Consider the following 21480-nt stretch of genomic DNA (forward strand, 5'->3'; position numbering starts at 1 on the left):
GGATGGGGAGGAGTTTGTTAGGTGTGTTCAGGAAGGTTTCCTGACACAGTACGTGGATAAGCCTACGAGAGGGGAGGCTGTACTTTACCTGGTACTGGCGAATGAACCAGGACAGGTGACGGATCTCTCGGTAGGAGAGCATCTTGGGAATGGTGATCATAATTCTATCTCCTTCACAATTGCATTGGAACGAGATAGGATCAGGCAGGCTAGGAAGGTGTTTGTCTGGAGTAAGGGGAAATATGAAGACGTCAGGAAGTTAATTGGACAAATAAACTGGAAGGAGGCATTCTTGGGGAAAAGTACAGAAGGAAGGTGGCGGATACTCAAGGAATGTTTGTCTGGAGCTCTGCACGACAATGTTCCGATGAGACAAGGAGGTTTTGGTAGGTCGCGGGAACCGTGGTGCAGGAAGGCTGTGGTGAACCTAGTCAGGAGGAAAAGGAAGGTGTACAAAAGGTTCAGGGAGCTAGGAGATGTTAAGGATCTAGAGGAGTATAAGGATTGTAGAAAGGAGCTTAAAAGGGAAATTAGGAGAGCCAGAAAGGGTCATGAGAAGGCCTTGGCGGGTAAGATTAAGGAGAATCCCAAGGCCTTCTATAAATATGTGAAAAATAAAAGGATGAGAAGAGAAAGGATAGGACCTATAAAAGGTGAAGGGGGAAAGGTCTGTGTGGAACCAGAAGAAATGGCAGAGGTGCTTAATGAGTACTTTGCCTCAGTATTCACGGTGGAAACTGATCTGGGAGATTTTGCTACAGGTTTGCAGCAAATGGAAAAGATTGAGTATGTGGATATTAAGGAAGAGGATGTGTTAGAACTTTTGAATTCTATCAAGATAGATAAGTCGCCGGGACCAGATGGGATGTGCCCCAGGTTACTGAGGGAGGTGATTGCAGAGCCCCTGACGATGATCTTTGTGTCGTCAATGGAGAAGGGAGAGGTTCCGGAGGATTGGAGGATTGCGGATGTGGTTCCTATTTTCAAGAAAGGGAACAGAGATAGCCCGGGAAATTACCGACCGGTGAGTGACCTCAGTGGTTGGTAAGCTGATGGAGAGGCTTCTGAGGGACAAGATTTATGAGCATTTGGAGAGGTTTAGCATGATCAGAAATAGTCAGCATGGTTTTGTCAAGGGCAGGTCGTGCCTTACGAGCCTAGTTGAGTTCTTCGAAAATGTGACTGAACACATTGACGAAGGAAAAGCAGTGGACGTGGTTTACATGGACTTCAGCAAGGCGTTTGATAAGGTCCCCCACGCAAGACTTCTTGAGAAGGTGAGAGGGCATGGGACCCAAGGGGCTTTGGCCTTGTGGATCCAGAACTGGCTTGCCTGCAGAAGGCAGAGAGTGGTTGTGGATGGGTCTTTTTCTGCATGGAGGTCGGTCACCAGTGGAGTGCCCCAGGGATCTGTTCTAGGACCCTTGCTGTTTGTCATTTTCATAAACGACCTAGATGAGGAAGTGGAGGGATGGGTTGGTAAGTTCGCCGATGACACGAAGGTCGGTGGTGTTGTGGATGGTCTGGAAGGATGTCAGAAGTTGCAGCAGGACATAAATAGGATGCAAGACTGGGCGGAGAAGTGGCAGATGGACTTCAACGCAGATAAATGTGTAGTGGTCCATTTTGGCAGGACCAATGGGATGAACGAGTACACTATCAAGGGCAGGAGTCTTAGCAGTGTTGAAGAGCAGAAGGATCTTGGGGTCCGGGTCCACAGGACTGTTAAATCGGCCTTGCAGGTAGAGGATGTGGTCAAGAAGGCTTATGGTGTACTGGCCTTCATTAATCGAGGGATTGAGTTTTGGAGTCGGGAGGTAATGCTGCAACTTTATAAAACCCTTGTCAGGCCCCACTTGGAGTACTGTGCGCAGCTCTGGTCGCCTCACTATAGGAAGGACGTAGAAGCTATTGAAAGGGTACAGAGGAGATTTACAAGGATGTTGCCTGGATTGGGAGGCATGCCTTATGAAGATAGGTTGAGGGAGCTGGGACTCTTCTCCCTGGAGAGACGAAGGTTGAGAGGCGACCTGATGGAGATTTATAAAATGTTGAGAGGAATAGATAGGGTGGATTCTCAGAGGCTATTTCCCCGGGTTGAAATGGTTGCTACAAGAGGACACCGATTTAAGGTGCGGGGAGGCAAGTACAGAAGTGATGTTAGGGGTAAGTTTTTCACTGAGAGGGTGGTGAGTGAATGGAATTGGCTGCCGTCAGTGGTGGTGGAGGCAAACTCGCTGGGGTCTTTTAAAAGATTTCTGGATGAGTATATGGGATTTAATGGGATTGGGGGTTATAGATAGGTCTATGGATTGGTAGGTATTGATGTGATCGGCGCAACTTGTGGGCCAAAGGGCCTCTTTGTGCTGTAGTGTTCTATGTTCTAACACCCTGCTCTAGCTTACCACCACTTGTTGTCCCTTCCTTTTAGACTAGCCATTTCTTAAACTCTTTATCCTTATGTTTTGTGTCTTGTCAGGGGTGTCCATTATGTTGAAATATCATTTAAGGCTTCATCATATTTGCCCCCAATTGCAGCACTTCTCTCAACTGTTTCTAGTCTTTACACATATTTTTTCACCTTAGATTTGACTTTGCACTTGATGCTGTGAATAATTATACAAATAAGCTTTACATGAGAGAATTGAGTATTATTTGCACTCGTTCTTTAAGGTCGGATTAAAATGAGTTCTACACCATGCAGAACTGATGGGTCTGTGGGTAAATATCAGCACCTTTACCTTTGAGCTATCAGGTTTGATCTGAGACAGCATAACGATCAAGATGCTATCTTAGTATTTTTATTGCTGTGGTTTTGAATCTTAAGTGATGCCTGACATTGTATTCAGTTTTACGTGAGTGAGCAGCTGATAACTATCTGGCTACAGGGCATCTTTCAACCGAGAGACTCAAAATGGCTTTTCCTGTCATTTATTGTCTTGTCAATTCCAGTTCACTCAATGGCAAAACTGGCAGTCAATTTCGTAACAGGAGATGTGGAAAATATTTTATTTTCTTCCTAAAAAAAGAGTTATTTATTTTCTCTTGCAACTATTGTTCAGTTATACTGTGGATCGCAGTGTTTATGTCAACATAACATTTAAGGTGACCCAATTTTTTTCAGCTCCAAAAATTTCTTTTTTGCATAAACTCAGCGTGTATATCAACCCCCTTTTTCCAATGTGACATACTGTATTCACATTAGTAGTTAGCTTTGATTTTCACCCTACAGATGGATGTGTTACATGCTGGTACTTTATGACTGGATGTAAAGGATCGAACAGGCGAGTATTGTGAAGATGCAGGGGAGTTTAAGATATGCCCAATCAGAGTGGACCCAACATAGCAAGCAGCAAAATCAGCAGCCACTCACACCCATGCTATGCTTCATATATCAATCATCACCCGTTTTTGGAGGAATGTTTCAAGATTTCAGAGTTCAACTTGGGCGCCAACATCTGCAGTTTATAGCAACTTTAACTTAGTAACACTGTCCAAGGACAGTAATAGGACAAAATAGCAAAAGTGAAACATTAAGATGAGTGACCAAAAGCTTGGTGAATTATGCTGACTTTAAGGGAGTGCTTAACTGAGGAAAGTAAGGGTCAAAGTTAGGGAGGAAATTCTAGAGGGTGAGACAGCTGAAAGCATGGCTACCAGTGGTGGGCCAGCAAGCGAACAAAATCTGTGTTCTAGAGCTGGAGGAGGTCATGGAGATTGTGAGATGATGGAGGGATTTGAACACAAGATAAGAATGTAAAATCTGAAGCATTGGAGCCAGAGTCAACACAGATCAGGAAACACAGGGATGATGAGTGAAAAGGGCTTGGTCTGAATTGCGATATGGGCAGCAATGAGTGGCAGATGGAAGGCTGCCCAGAAGCGCATTAGGATAGTTAAGTCTTGAGTTACCAAAAATGCGGATGTGTTTTTCAGCAACGAGTGAGCTGGGTCAGTCGTGGAGATGGGCACGAGAAGTAGGTGGCCTTTGTGATGGAGTGAGAAACCCAACCCAAGACCAGATAGTCTGGGCCAACCTGAGAGAGTGGAGGGGAATGGGAATGAATAGGAAATGGGACTTATGGCTGGTTGGATTTTAACTCATCTGCTCAATTGTAAGAGGACAGGAGTGTGGATAGAGCACAGGGAACGTGGAAGGTTGATCTGTGCAGAAGTTGGACCTTGTGCAAAACAGATGAAGCTGGAGGAAAGGTTGATCAGAGGAGATTTGTACTTGGGGTGGATGAAGTTTCAATCTTGGGAAAGAGGGAGTAGTGTTGGGGGAAGTAAAGGATAAGGAGGTTTTGATCTCTGAGGGGTTAGAAGGACCAATTTTAAGGGTGGGGTATGTCAATCAGCAGCAGGTTAATTGGGAAAGGGGATGATCTTGACATGGAGGACCGGGACTGTTTGTTAAATTAATAATATTTAATATGTCAACTCATGTTCCTTGGAATGGATTGATTGTCTGCTTCGACTCTTGGACTTGAAGTACGCAGGTTACTGTTGAAAATTTTGATTTTTAGCACTTTACCCCACCAAGCCACCCATCCATTTTGTGGTTAAAAATTTCTCCAGTGACTTCCCTTTTCCCAATGTTTATTTGTAAGAAATTTCAGCTCAACCATTACTGGATATTAAGCAAGGAGTGTGTCAAATCCGAGCCAGTGGAGAGGTCAAAAGAACATGGTGAAGTAGAGCTGAATGTTGTCAATACGTGGAAAGTAATGTTGTATTTCTGGATGATGTCAGATTGAATATGAGAAATAAAAGGAGCTAAAGAATAGATCCTTGGGGGTCTCCAGAAGTATCAGTGCAGGACTAGGAAGAAAAGACATTCAGGAGAATTCTATGGCTACGACTCATAAGAGGGCTAGATTTCCTTTCCCCATCTGCTAAAACACAGTATCCCCTAGCATGTAAAAAGCTTTAGGCAAGCAGCTTCAGGGCCCACTGACTACTGTTGGATAAGGCTGGAACTTAATGCACATCTGGAAGAAAATGGTCAAAAATAGCCTCGGGGCCCTCTTTACCTTCATATCTGGTGCCCTCAGAGTTTCTAATGTGAGGAGACTCCCATACAATGCCTGTAGTCAGCTCCTTGAGGTGACAAAAAATGTGATGCCTCAGACTTAAGACACAGCTATAGAGATCCTGGGATATATACGCTTCAGTTGCAAAGGTGAGGAAAAGTGTTGGTGAAATATAAAATGGGAAACCCATTTATTCTCCTATCAATTTTTCCATTGTCATTCAGTAAATAAACATATTAGTGTTGATTAACAATTCAAGAGAGTTGTGGAGGCAATTAAAGGAAAGGGACATAGGAAACCATTGGAGTCTGGCAAGGACGAGGGCAATGATGAAAGTCTCAACTTTTATTTGGTAATATCTTGGCAGTTACATTCTGAAAGATATGCAATATTGGGGGGTGGGAGCAAGGTACCATTAACATTCAAGCTTCAACTTATAAATTCATGCATTAGAGGCATGTCAGTGGAATTCCAAAACCTGGTTGTGAAATAGACATTGAGACAAGTGTCATGGGAGGAGGAGAAGAAACAGTTGCACTACAGGAAGAGGACACAAATGAAGACTGGGAAAAGGTCATTTTACTGCAGAGGGTGAATAGACAGTAGAGAGAGGCAGTGAGGATTGGAAAAGGAATTAATGGCATTATAGAAAGAATACATGGATTAGGAAAGAGAAGTAGCAACAGCACCAAGAGTTGTGGATTGATAATGGGAAGCAGTGACAGTACAGAAGAGTAAGTGGTATCTGAATACCATCTCTTCTTGTGTGTTCCTGTTTATGAATGCTAGTGCAGTCCTCAGGGACAGCTTTTGACTAAGTTGCTGGCTATTTGTATGGCGTTGTTTTATGGTTACTCTATGATTGGTGCACTGAAGCTATGGCTTTAATGTCCAACTTCCGTCACTTTCTATATTGCCATCATAAGTCCTTCAAACGCGAAAATTAAATTCACCCAGCTCAGGCCGACATGTCAGAGAAGCTGCTGAGTTCCAAGACTTGAGCTCTTAACCTTCTATTCATGAAGTCACCTGCATTTTTGGATTACATTTTTACACTGGGACAGGAGAGGATCAGAAGCTAAGCTGAAACCCAATTTTTGAAGTCTTCATAATACTGTGGACATGCAGTTAAAAATCTTTGTTAATATTAATGTGGTCTAATTATACATGGTTAGGAATATTATGAAATATAATTTCAGTTGGACAGTATTACCTTTCCTAATATGTAGAGTAACTGTAGGGAATTTGATATTGTAATTATATCAAAGAAGACTGATGAATACTACAGAGAACAAATTCACTGTAGGAGAAATTACTATAATTGCTTCAGTACCATAAATATTCACCGCTGTATTTTTAGAAAAGCCATCAGGTCTCATCATCCATTTGCAGATTGAAGACGTGCTTTAAAAAGGTATGCAGCTCAGTTAAGTGTTTAGGCTTCACCCGGTTTCACTCTTAAGACTGAAGTTTGGATTATTTGTAAAGTTTTAAGACTATTTCCAAAAATTCAGGTCAGTGCACTAACCCAAGTAACCTACTGGAAATTATTTTCTTCATTTTGTAACTAATGCTTTTTTCATAATCAGAGTGTGGCAGCACTTCTAAATCCCATCTACTCTTGATTCCAATCCTTTCTTCTTCCAGCTCCCTACACCTCAAACATTGTAATTATCTTTCCTGTCCCTCTAAACCTGCCTTCACTAAACTCTTTTTATCCATGAGGTGGCTGTTTGTACCTGATGATTTTCAGCCTTTGCTTACCAGTGCCATTAATTTATCTCTACCCTCTAGCAAAATTCCTATCTCCAACATACCTCCCTTGTTAAAACAACCTCTTTAATCCCTGTTATCTTCTCTAATTACTGCTATTTAACAAAGAACAAAGAATAACCCAGCACGGGAAACAGGCCCAACGAGCCCGCGCAGCCGCATCGCCCTACACCTATTCTACCCTGCGTGTCTACAAATGGAACCCCTAACTTAGCCAGATTCAGGGGAGAATAGTGTCAATTTGGTAAAAACCAATCAGCCTAAGAGCACATCTTTGGGGTGTGGGAGGAAACCGGAGCGCCCGGAGGAAACCCACGCAACCACAGGGAGAATGCACAAACTCCCACAGACACAGGCCCAAATCCATGTATCTGCACAGCCAGCAGTGCTAGTCACTGAGCTGTTGCGGCGCCCGTCTACCGGTCCAGGATCAAGCACACACACCGACACGAAGTACTAGGCCACTCCCGGAACCTCCAAGAGCAGCCCACACACCACCTACCGTGTGCATGCCCCTCGTTTGACAACGAGGTGGACCTCCACCTGCGGAATAAAAAGACAAAAATGTTAATTTACAGGTCTGCATTTCCGGTGTCTCCCGAGGTTCTGACCTTATCTAATAGCCCCTACCATAACCCTCCATCCTCGTTTCACTCATGTGCCTATCTAACTGCATCTTAAACGAGTCCAACGTTCCCGCCTCCACCACCCTACTCGGTAGCGCGTTCCATACCCCCACAACTCTCTGCGTAAAGAACCTTCCTCTCACATCCAAATTATACCTCTCCCCCCTCACCCTTAAATCATGACCTCTCGTATTTGTACCCAGTCTAGGGAGCAGTCTCTCACTATTGACTCTATCTATTCCCTTCAGTATCTTATATACCTCTATCATGTCCCCCCTCAATCTCCGTCTTTCCAAGGAGAAAAGTCCCAGTTTCTCCAACCTTTCCTCGTAACCCAGTCCCTCCATGCCAGGCAACATCCTGGTAAACCTCCTCTGCACCCTTTCCAGAGACTCCACGTCCTTCCGGTAGTAAGGTGACCAGAACTGGACGCAGTACTGCAAATGCGGTCTAACCAACGTTCTATACAACTGAAGCATTAGACGGCAGCTTTTATACTCTATACCCCTTCCTATAAAGGCTAGCATTCCATAAGCCTTCCTAACAACCTTCTCCACTTGTGTCGCAACCTTCATGGATTTGTGAACCTGCACTCCCAGGTCCCTCTGTATTTCTATACTCCTAATCTGTCTACCTTTTATCTCATAGCTCCTCTCTGCATTATTCCTTCCAAAATGCATCACCTCACATTTGTCAGGATTAAATTCCATCTGCCACCTATCTGCCCAATGCACCAACCTATCTATATCCTGTTGTATCACCTGACATTCCAATTCAGTACCCGCCAACCCTGCCATCTTGGTGTCATCCGCAAACTTGCTGATCACACCACCTACGCTCTCTTCCAAGTCATTTATGTATACTACAAAGAGGAGAGGTCCCAGTACTGAGCCCTGCGGCACACCACTGGTCACTGGCCTCCAGCCCGAAAAGGTCCCCTCCACAACTACCCTCTGTCTCCTATTACCCAGCCAGTTCTCAATCCACCTAGCTACCTGACCTCGTATCCCATGCGCCTTAACCTTTTCTACCAGCCTACCATGAGGGACTTTGTCAAACGCCTTACTGAAATCCATATAGATGACATCAACGGCTCTTCCATCATCAACCGTTTTTGTCACCTCCTCAAAGAATTCCACAAGCTTCGTAAGGCAAGACCTCCCTCTAACAAAGCCATGTTGCGTATCCCTAATCAGATCGCAACGCTCCAAATGCTCATACATCCTACCCCTAAGTATTTTTTCCATTAATTTCCCTACCACCGATGTCAAACTCACCGGTCTATAATTTCCAGGGTTATCCCTACTACCTTTTTTGAACAGCGTCACCACATTTGCTACCCTCCAGTCTTCTGGGACCTCACCTGTGTCCAAAGAAGAGACAAAGATTTGCGCCAGAGGCCCAGCAATTTCATCTTTCACCTCCCTAAGCAGCCTGGGATAAATACCATCAGGCCCCGGAGCTTTATCCGTCCTTACGCTACCTAAAAGCCCTAGCACTTCCTCCCTCGTAATAGATATTTCCTGCAACTGATCCTCAGCTCCCTCCAAGAGACCGCACGATTCCGAACCCCTCTCCTTCGCGAATACCGACGCAAAGTATTCATTCAGGAGCTCCCCCATTCCCTCCGACTCAATACGTAACTCCCCTCTTTTGTCCCTAAGAGGACCAATTTTCCCTCTAACTACTCTCTTGCTCCTAATATAGGAATAAAATGCCTTTGGATTTTCCTTAATCCTACCAGCTGAAGCCATTTCATGCCCTCTCTTCACCTTTCTAATTCCCCTTTTTAGCTCCCTCTTACTCTCTCTATATTCCTCCAGCGCACTCTCCGTACCCAGTTGTTTCAACCTAACATACGCCTCCCTCTTCTTCCTGACCAAGTCTTCAATACCCCCTGTAATCCACGGCTCTCTAATCCTACCTTTCCCATCCTTCCGCTTAACCGGAACATACCTCCCCTGCAACCATTTCATTTTGCCCTTAAAAGCCTCCCACTCATTGTTTGAGATGCGACCCAGTATGGTGGTGTCGTCAGCAAACTTGACAATCGAATTGGAGGAGAATTTGACCGCACAGTCATTTGTAAAGTTTTCTTCGCTGCTTTCACCATTTGAAATCGTGCCATCTGCTTTCTATTCCTGCCATTGAGAGAGGATCAGCCATGATCATATTGAATGGCAAAGCAGGGTCAAGGGGCTGAATGGCCTACTCCTGCTCCTATTTGGTATGTTTCTATGGCCTGCATATTACGCGCCCCCTTCCCCCAGCAGCATGTTTTGAGGCAGGGGAGTGTGAAATTGCATGAATGGAATTCGCTCCAGGACCTAGAAATCTATTGACCTCTGCTTTGAACATACCCGCTGACTGAGTCTCCACAGCCCTCGGAGGTAGACGATTCCAGAGATTCCCCACCCTCCAATTTGGAAGCAATTTCATGGTTGGGGGCAGGGCCATGAGGGGTTGGGCACCTGTCCTTTTCCCAATTATGGCTGTTAAGGGCCTTTGAGGGGAATAGAAAAGATTAAAAACCTACATCTTGGGCAAGAAAGATTGGGAAGGCACTTCCATCAGAAGTCCTCTTCTGATGGGAGGCACCCACCCTTGATGAGCTGGAGACCTCCACACCTCTTTGATTTCCAGATCTATCCCCCAAGACCCCACTCTGATTGGCCAGCAGTTCCCCAAAGCAGAACGTCCTCACCGTGATGAATGCAAGTCTTATCTGCTGCCAATTAACACTCGTCAGGCCTATAAGTCAAAACATTTTCTCACTTTATTTATTTTTATTCATTTTTAAAAGAATTGGGGTAGGAGGTTAAAGTTTATTAAATTTCAGTGATTAACATCCTCACAAATGCAAACCTTGTAATATTATATCAGTTAAGTTCTCCCTGAGCATCATAAGATGCTATAATGAGGGGTAGTCTTAGAGCTAAAAACAGCATTCTTAGTTGCAGTGGCCAGGTGTTTTATTTTGATAATGGAAGCTTTGGCTCTGGAATTTATTGGATATGAGTTAGATGAAATAAAAGGCTGCTTGTAAAATCTGGAGAAATCTTATATGTGCCATCCAGTTACATTCGCTGCATGACCTAAACTTCATATGTTTAATCAACAAAATGATAACTGGTGGTCTGTAAACGGGCATTTCTTTTACATGCCAACAGACTCAAACAAGTGTTCAGTATAATCAGTGGAGCTCACTGGACCTCTCTGTTGGGAGGTTTGGAAAGCACAATGATGGAAGATTAAAAGTGACATGAAATATTAGACACCACTAATAGTTTCATGTGACCAGGATATTGATGAACGTTATACTGGACCATCAATCCAGAAGGAGCAATTTGTGAAATTTATTAAACTGAGTAATTTACATGCTGGTATCTGAAAAGTATCATGAAATCTGCAAGGTTATTGTAAAAATCCAACTTGTGTATTGATGTCCTTCAGGGAAGGATACTCATCACCCTTACCTGATCTGACATATATGTGACTGTAGCCCTAGACAATGTGGTTGACTCGTAATGCCCAAATGGAAACTAATGATGGACAACAAATACTGCATTGCCAGTGTTGCTCACAATTTTCCTTCAAAACTGGCCACTGTGCAAGAGTGATTCTTAGTCTGACCTAATTTCCCTCCTTCTGGGCAAGTTCCTACTTCCTCTCCCAACAACTTAAGAGAGGTTGCCAATCCAAATCTTATCCTTCCAATTCTCATTTGTCCATTGAAGTGTTGCAGCTTGATGCAATTCACAGAAGGCATTGCCCGATTGTTTTACTGATTTGTGTGGAATGGCACAAGATCAAACCACAGTGGATTAGCATGCTATCCTTTTATATGTGGGATCTGAATTCTAATCTAGCTCAGTTTGATGGAGGCTCCTCTTTCTTGTGGTTCTCTGTGAAAAGTATTTTGAAAGTTCACAGTTCAGCTTTTAGTTGTTATGGGAACACAGTATAAAACTGGCACTTAAATGTCAACTTTGGTCTGACAGTTAACAAAGCTGTATGGTGTGCAAAGTGGAAAATATCACATTCATACACCATGGTAGAGATTCTGTTTCTGAGTTGGGCAAGAGGGAGCTTCACTGTTCATCTAACCCACCGGAGCGGACACTTGGCGAGGCTTGCTGGAATAGTACTGAAGGAAATTTTGTTTTACTCTAGTGTGCTCTCCTCCTGTATTGCAAATAAGAAACTCATGTTGGAACATTGTTATGCAAGCACTATCAGCCCTCAGATACCTTACTCAGTGCCCATTTTTCAGCAAAATAAACAGTGAATGTCTGCAAACTATTAAAACCGGAAGAATACCATAACCGAAACCAGTCATACGCTCAGTCAGTGCTCATACACCGTACTTACAATGAAGCTCAATGAATAGCAATCATGAGAAAAATTCTGGTTTCTCCAACTTGGTTCAGTTTTACTATACTAGTTTCTGAGACAAAAAGGTACGAAGAAGGCCTCATTAGAAACCTCGTACAAAACCTAAGCCTAATAATTCAGTGCAGCATTGAAGGTGACATCTTATGGTTGACACATTAAACAAAAACCCCATCTGTCATCTGAGTAAGAGGAATAGCAGAGAGTTCTCAGTGTCTTGAACAATATTTTTAAGAACATAAAGGAAAAGGAGCAGGAGTAGGCCATAAGTCCATCAAGCCTGCTCCTCCGTTCAGTACGATCATGACTGATCTTGGGCTTGAATTCCATATTACCGCCCATTCCCAATTTCTTTTGATTCCCCAAAACATCGAAAATCTGTCTATCCCAGCCTTAAGTATATTCAGTGATGGAGCATCTGTTACCCTCTGGGATGGAAAATTCCAAAGATTCCCAATCCTTTGAATGAAGAAGTGTCTCCTTATCTCAGTCTCAAATTATCAACCCCTTATCCTGAAACAGTGTCCCCCTTCTTCTCAATTCCTAGCTAGGGGAAGCAACTTCTCAGTTTCTGTCCTGTCAGGTCACATCTTATTATTCTAACTCCCTCAACTAAGACCCAAAACTGATGATTTGCTGAGGTTTATGGGATCTTGCTATGTGTAAATGGGATAAGACATTTACAACATTACAGAATTGATCACTGTTCAAAAGTACCTCAATGGTTGTAAATTCCTTGAGTCTTGAGATCACAAAAGGTACTGTTATTACAAGTTCTTTCTTTCCTCTCTCTCTTCATACTGCAGGCAGCAAGGCCTGTTAGAGGATCTCACTTTTTCCCAAGAGTTTCCAAGAACTTTTTTGGCCTGTCTGACTATGCATCACATTAGTCTGTCAATTCTACCAATCAAGCCAGTAAGGGAAAATTAATTCTTCATCCAATTTATATAAACCTGTCCTGAGAGTCCTTGATCATGGTGTGGATTGGTAGATAATATACCTTTAGTTAGCCATGTCGAAAGAATTTGAAGTGATTGAGTGTTATTTGTATAGCCAGTTCAGTAATGTGTCTGTACCTCTCCCGAGCAGAAAAGAGGAAGAGGCAAAAGTGGGACCTGATTGGCAGCAGGATACTAAATATGCACATTGGATGGAGAGACTGGTTTTATTCAACTCTGGCAGGAGGTGAGTACAAACAGATAATAATTCCAACATATTTGATTAATCTTGAATACAGTCAATACTTATTTTAATAATCTGGTTTATTTCAGGATGGAAGCATTTACGCAAAACAATACGTTGACTGCTTCTGTTACATGTGACTATTGCTTTGTTCCGTTTTCCATTGATACTATGCTAATTGCAGTACAATCCATTTGCACCATAGTTTTAAAGTGAATTACAGGGTCGCAAAAAAGTTACTAAGGTTTTCTTTTCAATTTTATTTTTCGAAGATTTTTGAACAGTGGCTAGTGCTAGCTTAGAGGAATTACTTTGCCCAACTTTGTGAGGGAGCTGGACTAACATGAGTTAAGAGATGAGCATCAACCTGATGCGGGTGAAAGAGTCACAAAAAGGTCAGATTATCCATAGGATATATTGGGACTGATTTACCCATGTTTTATGTCAGACAGAATATTGATCTGAGTGCAAAGTACAGGTATTAGAGCAGAGACCTATTGTGCCAGGCCTGCACTCTCTTCACATTCTCTGAGGAACTCTGTGGATTCCCCCAAGCATGCATGTAAACAGGGAATAATGATGTCATTTTCTGCAGGGAGGCAGAGTTACTTTGGTCTATATTTATGAAGTTTCCAGTGCCGAGTTTCAGAGGAGAAAGTTTGCTCAAGATGGTGTGTGAAGCAAAAAAGAGAAACACTTGAACAAAAAGTCTCTAATGGTGAAGACTTGAAACATATGAAAAAAACAAAGACCTGCATATATGTAGAACCTTTCATGAACTCAGGATATCCCAAAGCACCTTACAATCAATGAAGTACTTTTCACCTGTATTCACCATTGCAAGTACAGACCTGTAAGTGCCGAGTATTATAACCTTACCAGAGACAATGATTGCAATTGGCTCAGCTTTGGTTTGTTGAGAAGAGCAAAATGAAGCCAAATTTACCCCACTGGTACTTCTGTAAAGTGACTACATTTTGAAGACATGAAGACCAGATGAGCAGAGGGTCAGGCATTGGTGTCAATACCCTCCAGAATCAAATGGCCTGACTCCCTGTCCACTCCCTCACACGAAGGCATATTAAAATTTCACACACAAATATAGACCTGAACCATATCCCTGTGTGAGTCAGCAACTTCCTTATCGGCAAGGAGAAAAGCAGAGGAAAAGAACAAAAAATGACTATCTGAGACTCTTTCTTGAAGAGACCTTGATTCACCCTGAGAATAATCATCAGAGCTCATGATATTCACTATATGAAGTAACCACTAGTAACTTTCAAACCCTCATCCTAGGCACACTAAAAAGAGTACAGTTTGCAGCAGCATGCAGCTAGGATATGGAATAGAGAAGTGGAGAGGGGTGGTATTGAGTCTGATAGTAGCTTCAGACTTTCAAATGTTAAAAGCTGTTGGAGCTACAGGTACCAATTTTTCATTATCCTTTGAAGGTAATTATCATTCCAATGATAACGCAATTCCTTGCAATTAAATGAAATAATACTACTGTATTGAAATTTAAGGAGCGCAGAAACAAGAGGGTCTTATAATTTGGCCCATTACGCTTCATTTGCTTTAGTTGACTTCAATACTTAATTTGTGGCCAATCAACTGGGTACAAACTCGAATGACTGGGTTTAACCTGATGCATCATCGAATAGCAGCACAGGGATTTCCCGTGACTGGAAAGTTCAGAGTGGTTTACAGTAGGGAGCATCTAAAAATAAATCTGTGAATTGCCTTCTGTGGCTTCTGTTAGTGAGGCCTGAGAGTATCACCTGCTGTTGAGTAACAAATATGTGAAAAATATGAAATATCGAATGTTTTTTAAAAATTCCTTTTGTTTTAACAGCCACACATTCCTATGGACTGCTTGACAACACACAAATATATCCATCTAGCCAAACCAGTTCAATCTACATTCAGTGTTGAAAAGGTTACAAGAATCTGTTGTAATCTAAGTGACTTGTTGCCATGTGCATCCTGGTTGGGGAATGTGGAGAATACAGCTCAATGGAAAATGAGAATTTGAGTCTTGTCTCTGTTTTTTACCACTGATTACATATGTAGTCCAATTGTGCAAGTGTTACTGTACTGTAAAGTGATTGGGCAAAGAACTGTACACAGTACACTGGATGTGGTCTCACCAGTGTCCTATATAACGAAGCATACGCTCCCTACTTTTGTATTCAATTTCCCTGACAATAAACAATAACATTCTATTAGCTTTCCTAATTACTTGCTCTGCCTACACACCAGCCTTTTGAGATTTATGCACTAGGATACCTCAATCAATCTGCATTTAAGAGCTCTCCAATCTTTCACCATTTAGATATTGTGTTTCCTTTTTATTCTTGCCAAATGGACAATTTTACATTTGCCCACATTATACTGTTATTTGCCAGATCTTTGCCCACGCACTCTATGTCCGTTTGTTCTCTCCATACGTCATCTTCACAACTTACATTCGAATCTATCTTTAGCAGCTATACTCTTTGGTCCCTTCACTCAAGTCATTTACATAAATTGTAAATGTTGAGGCCCCAGCACTGATCTCTGTGGCACACCACTCCTCACATCCTGCCAACCAAAAAATACTCTATTATGCCTATCCTCGGCTTCCTTTTAGTTAGCCAGTCTTCTCTCCATGCCAATACATAACCAGCCACAAACACTACTTTTCCAGGGCAAGTGTCTGCCAGAGCAAGTCATCCTGCAACAAATTCTGCAAATTTCTTCAATTCCACATGTAGTGTGATTTGATTCCTAAACACTAAAGGTGAAATTGTGCTCTTTTGTGTTCCCAGTATATGTTATGTGCACATAACAATTGTGCAAAATGGATGGTCCAAAAAAAAGTCATGGCCTGTTGAGGGTAGATGGGTGGTTGGGTGGAGGGAATGCAATTTGACAGGAAGGCAAAGCCTAAAATTTGGCATACGGTGTATCTCAGTTAGTTGGGATGCAGCTATCTTAGTAATGACATGTCAGTTTTATAGCGCATAACTTGTCCTAGCTAGCGCTCTTTCTCCTTTGCTAACTATATCACCTGCCTACACTTTAGCATTCTTCTTATCAGGTATTTCAAGAATTTATGATGTCATATGGCTTTGGGTTTAACACTGGGTATAGTAAATACTTTGAATAGGAAAAATCCTCTGAGGAGGTGAATGGTCATATTGCTTGACTGCTCAAGCCATAAGCTGAATGCCCACATTACATGTTTTTGGGTTCCATGCAATTTTCTGAGGAAAGTAAATAAGTACCTCAAAGAAGACAAAATTCCAAATGGCTTCCTACTCCCTAATGTAAATAAGCAAAACCATAGTCTAACCTCAGTCTAACATTGCAATCTTTGTTATTCAGTCATAAATAGTTCATATCAGAGATGATATTCCCAAAATCCCTGATGTTCTTATGAACATTTGATCATCAGTGTCTATATTTAGTCTTTGAAACTTCAGTCCCGCTCTTATCACAAGACTTGGAACTTGCAGTTGCTGACGTCAAACTGCAAGAAGTTGAATCAGCATGTTGTGAAATTCTGACCTCCATAAATAAAACATGACATTGTAGAAAGAGAAAACTGGAAACTAATGGATAGAAATTTTAAGCAAAATCTTACTGTTCAAATAACGTGCATAAACTATTCAGGTTTCAAACTCATTCATCTGATGAGGCTTATTGTTTTGTTCCTTAGAACCAATGTCTGCTTGTGTGTCCCTGGACAAGACTATAACAACTTGGGGTCTAACTATTTGTGCTAGAGTCTTAACATACTCTCTGACCCTACACATTTTCTAGAGTGATTTATGTACCAAGATTCTCAACTTGCGGTACTGATTTGATGTGACCATGTACATCACCTGAATTATTTATTTTCTCAGTGCTTCAGAAGGGGAATAAGTACATTATACTGAATTTTTTATAAAGTATTAGCTGTAGTTTATTATGACCCTGACCTTTCCATTGCATTATTATGTATACCTCAACCAGTCTTAGATTTGAACTGGCTACGAGAAGATTGTTGGCAGCATTTTGCTAAGGAAGCCTTGTGACTGGTTACGTTCTGTGTGTATTTGCACTAGCTATCCACACAGAACAACAGTGCATTTTCTTTCTTTGCAATGCCATCCTATTGTTGTCAATAGTCTATAAATCACACAACCATGTCTTTGCTGTAGCACTAATGCACTGCTAGGCAATCGCCTTAACCCGCATTATCCTTTTGATAAATAAAAAGCAAATTCTGCAGTCAGCAGATCCATTGGAATCTGAACAAAGTAAAATTAATGCTTTAGGAGGAAGCCCTTAGTTAGAACTAGTATTTCACAGACTATAAATTCATGAATGTTAGACAATGCACAGAGAAAAAATGTAAATGACTGTCCTCATTGATTGCTGTCTCTGCTCCAAACTTACTCCGTGATACGGATGAACCCAACCTTCCATTTGTGTGAACCTACATTGTTTCAAAGTACCATGTGATTCGTTGGAGCCCCAATGCACAGTAATATTTTGCACCTTCCTTAATTAACAGTGGCCGAGAATAGTGCAGGTTGCATCTGACCAATATTAATTTAAAAATCAAATGTTTGAAAATAAAATTCTGTATGTCACAGGATACATTTTAAGTACCTTTTACTCTGATCTTAAAACTTAAGTAAATTTGTTTTTTTTTTGGTTAGCACGAGGCAAAATTAATTGCATTTTTGAATTGTGATTACTGAATTAGGTAGCCAATAGGGATTTCAAGAAATAAAACAGAGAATGTTGAAAAAACCCAGCAGGTCCAGCAGTGTCTGTATGGAGAGAAAACAGAGTCAATCCCTCAAGCTTATTTGACCCTCCATGGTAAAAGACTCACTATCCTATCCCCTAAGTCTTAGTGCAGGCAAATTTATTTTTCTGTATGCTGGTTATGTTGAATGTGATGTGTCACAGTGGGTTGCATGGTGAGAATCTAGAAATAAATCACTTTTGCAGGTCTCAGATGAACGTAGCTAATTTAGTACTTGACTATTGATCTTTTGCATATCATCATGCCCTTGAGCAGACAGGTTAGTTTTCAGATCAATGGGCCATTTCCTGGGAGAGATGAGAAGATGGGATTACGTGATACCAACGCAATATTTGGAGTTAGACTGCTACATCTTGAAATTGATAGAGCAGTAGAAACCATGTAAGAAATCTATATGAGACTGTAAGAGAAACTTGTTATTTCACAGGAATAGAAAACAGTTGAGCTCTATGCTTATAAGGCACATACATATACAGGCCAAGTTCTAAGGACTTGGCATTTATCATCACAGTTCAGAGATAACTGTAAAGGAAATTGTTAACTCGTTAATTTAACATTAATGTCCTAAGTGCCTTTAAAAACATTTAGGAGCTAGAGTGAAAAACCCTTATTGTGGTAAATCTGTAATTGATTAATAATCAACTCTTGGAAAAACTTTCCTGTCTGCTACTTTTCAATTATCAGTGCCTGACCTCAAACCACTCAGAAACAAATGGGTTCACTTCCTCCAGTAGTCAATCATCAATTCTTGTGGACCTGTATTGAAATGATTTACAGAAGTTAACGATGTTCAGAATCACTTTCCCTGGCATTAAGAGAAAGCACTCCCTCAACTTCCAGGCACATCTTAAAATTAAGACTCTGTTGCAAAACTACTAAATACAGGGTACAATGCTCCCCTTATAGAATTACGGAATAATACATGCTAACCGTTGGTACACTTGGTATATGTCAGTAAGGGTCTAAAATATAGCCATGAATGACAGTGGACTCTATGAAGTCCTATTCGATTAGATAGCTGTTTAATGACCTGGCAGGCAATAAAATAAAATACATAAAAGGATTTTTCTGCATCTTTGAAGACTCATCATCATAGTCCTCCTGTAAAAATTGTCTCCAGTTAGTAATTTAGCTCCAGCTGCTCTTTGTCAATACCTCAAATGTGTAATCACTAGAAAACAAGTTCACCTATCTTTTCTGTACCCTGATAAGAGCATTGACTCTGCAATGACATTGTTTGTGACTGTGACTAATGTAACCTGTCCTGCAACACAGCTGACCACATCATCCTCAACCAACATCTATCCCCTCTTCAATTGTACTACTAACTCGTCTAAGTTCCACTCCTGTGGCCTGAATGAAGCTAGTACAGGTTGGCACTGTGACACAGTGGTTAGCACTGCTTCCTCTGGGACCCAGGTTCATTTCCTGCCTTGGGTGCTTCAGGATGTTTAGTTTGCACATCAATAACTGATTCTGTTTCCCAATGGTTCCATTTTTTTACGTCGTTATTTTCCTCATTTACATGCTGTCATTTGGCTGATGCTGTGTTCTCCATCTGTTGAGCTGATATCAAGTAATGATTTTCTTTCATATCCCTGCTGAAAGCAGAACCTGTTTTGCTGTGATCCAGTTCCATGGACCTCAATAATTCACTGATACTTTGCCCAATTAGTTAATCTTGACAGGGAATGCCAAGAAGCTATCAGGATCTCAAGGTAGCATGATCCTATCTTTATCCAACATTCAAATACATGTGTTCTCTTTTCTAGTAAAGAGTGCTGTATGGTCATTGCAACCTTGGTCCATGCATGGACAAAAGAGCTGAATACCAGTGGTGAGGTCAGAATGACTGCCTTTGCCATCAAGGCAGCATTTGAGCAAGTGTAGTTTCAAGGAGCCCACATAAAACTGAAATCAATGGAAATCAGGGAGAAGTCTGCCTGAAGACTGGTTGAAGTCTGCCTAGACCAATTGGCTGCAGTTGTTGGTGACCAATCTCAGTCCCAGGACATTGCTACAGCAGTTCCTCAGGGTAATATTCTGGACCCAATTATCCTCAGATGCTTTATCAATGACCTTCCTTCCAACATCAGGTTAGAGGTAGAAATATCCCCTACTGATTGCACAATATTCAGTATCACTCGTGACTTCTCAGATACTGAAGCAATCAGTATCCATATGCAGCAAGGTCTCGACAAAATTCAGGCTTGGGCTGATAAGTGGCAGTTGCATTTGTGCCACGCAAGTGCCATGAAATGACCATCTCCAACAAGAGAGAATACAACCATCTCCTTGGATTTCAGTGGCATTACCGTTGCTGTAAATGCAGCTATTAGTATCCTGGAGATTACCGTTGACCTGAAGAGGACTAGCCATTTCAATACAATGCCTACAAGAGCAGATGAGAGGCTGGAAATTCCATGGCAATTAATTCATGTCTTGACCCTCCAAAACCTAATTCCCATCTACAAGGTACAAGTGAGGAGTTTGATGGAATACCCTGCATTTGTCTGGATGAGTGCAGTTTCAATAACACTCGAGATGGTTTACAACATCTAAGACAAAGCAGCCCACATGACTATCACCCCATCCATCACCTTCAACATTCATTCCTTCTACCACTGATACACTGTGGCAGCAACAAGTACTATCAACACAGTGCACTCACCAATGCTTCTTCAACTGCACCATCCAAACACAGGAGCATGTCTTGGTCTTTCAGCCTGTTGAGCATGTTCCACCATTTAATTAGATCATCTACATTAATAGCTCTTTCCTGTGCTATCCTCATATTCCTTGATGTCTTTGGTTTCCAGAAATGTATAGATTGCTGTTTTGACCACGTGACCTCTACCACTTAGGGGAAGGATAGCAGGTTTGTGGGAACATCACCTCCTGCAAGCTGCCTTCCAAGTCACTCACCACCCTGACTTGGAATAAATGTACCATTCCTTCACTATCGCTAAGCCAAAATCCTGAAACTCCCATTCTAACAGCGCTGTGACGCCAGATGGACTGCAGTAACTATGGTATCTCTACTACTTTGTACTTGAGATCAATTAGCTTAACACAAGAAAAGAACTAAGAACTTCTTGGTACCTATTAACTCCGAGGTGATGTATATTCCTATGAATAATTTGAAGGACGTGCTTTTTCATCAAGAATGTAACTATATCCCTGTTGTAAAAATAGACTCAAGACTAGAGTCATTCAAGATAGTAACAATGTAATCTGGTCATTTTGACAACAATGGTTTGTAAAGCAGTTCCAAAGATTGCAGCATCAAACTTTCAGCCTCGCAAAAAAAAAGTCGTGGGTGATATTTAATACCCTGTCTTGTGGCAAGTTTGGTGATGGAATGTGGCGTTTAATTGGGCAGGTGCGTGGTGGCTGGGGACTCTACTACTTCCCAGCCTCCTCCAAATTAAGTCAGTGATGGGAATGCCCACTGAAGGGTATCACCCCGCCTCCACAAATATTAACCCAGCAGTGGGTGGGGCTTGCCAATGTGGGAAGAACAATAAGTACTTCCTGTTGGGTTGAAAGCCACTGTAAGCACTGGTATGTACATATGATGGCAACAGTCTGAATTTATAGGCCAACAAGTTGAGCTATCATGACCGCAGTCTGGATTTTAACTTTCTCCATTGCTGTATGTGGAAGTACTATG

General features: G+C 41.8%; 1 protein-coding gene across 7 annotated transcripts in view; it reads left to right on the forward strand.

Moving 5' to 3' along the window:
- LOC145339411 (protein bassoon-like) overlaps positions 1 to 21480 on the forward strand; it is a 553674-nt gene that overhangs the window by 432411 nt on the left and 99783 nt on the right. For 6 of the 7 annotated variants that reach the window (XM_080183908.1, XM_080183915.1, XM_080183865.1 and 3 more), the window contains one exon: positions 12914 to 13009. The gene's annotated coding sequence lies outside the window, so the exon portion shown is untranslated. Of the gene's footprint in view, positions 1 to 12913; positions 13010 to 14858; positions 14943 to 21480 lie in introns of all 7 variants that reach the window. The other variant, XM_080183882.1, reaches the window with a different exon arrangement.

Source organism: Carcharhinus amblyrhynchos, chromosome 3 (assembly GCF_965287045.1).
Source record: "Carcharhinus amblyrhynchos chromosome 3, sCarAmb.v2.hapA, whole genome shotgun sequence".
Lineage (NCBI taxonomy): Eukaryota > Metazoa > Chordata > Chondrichthyes > Carcharhiniformes > Carcharhinidae > Carcharhinus > Carcharhinus amblyrhynchos.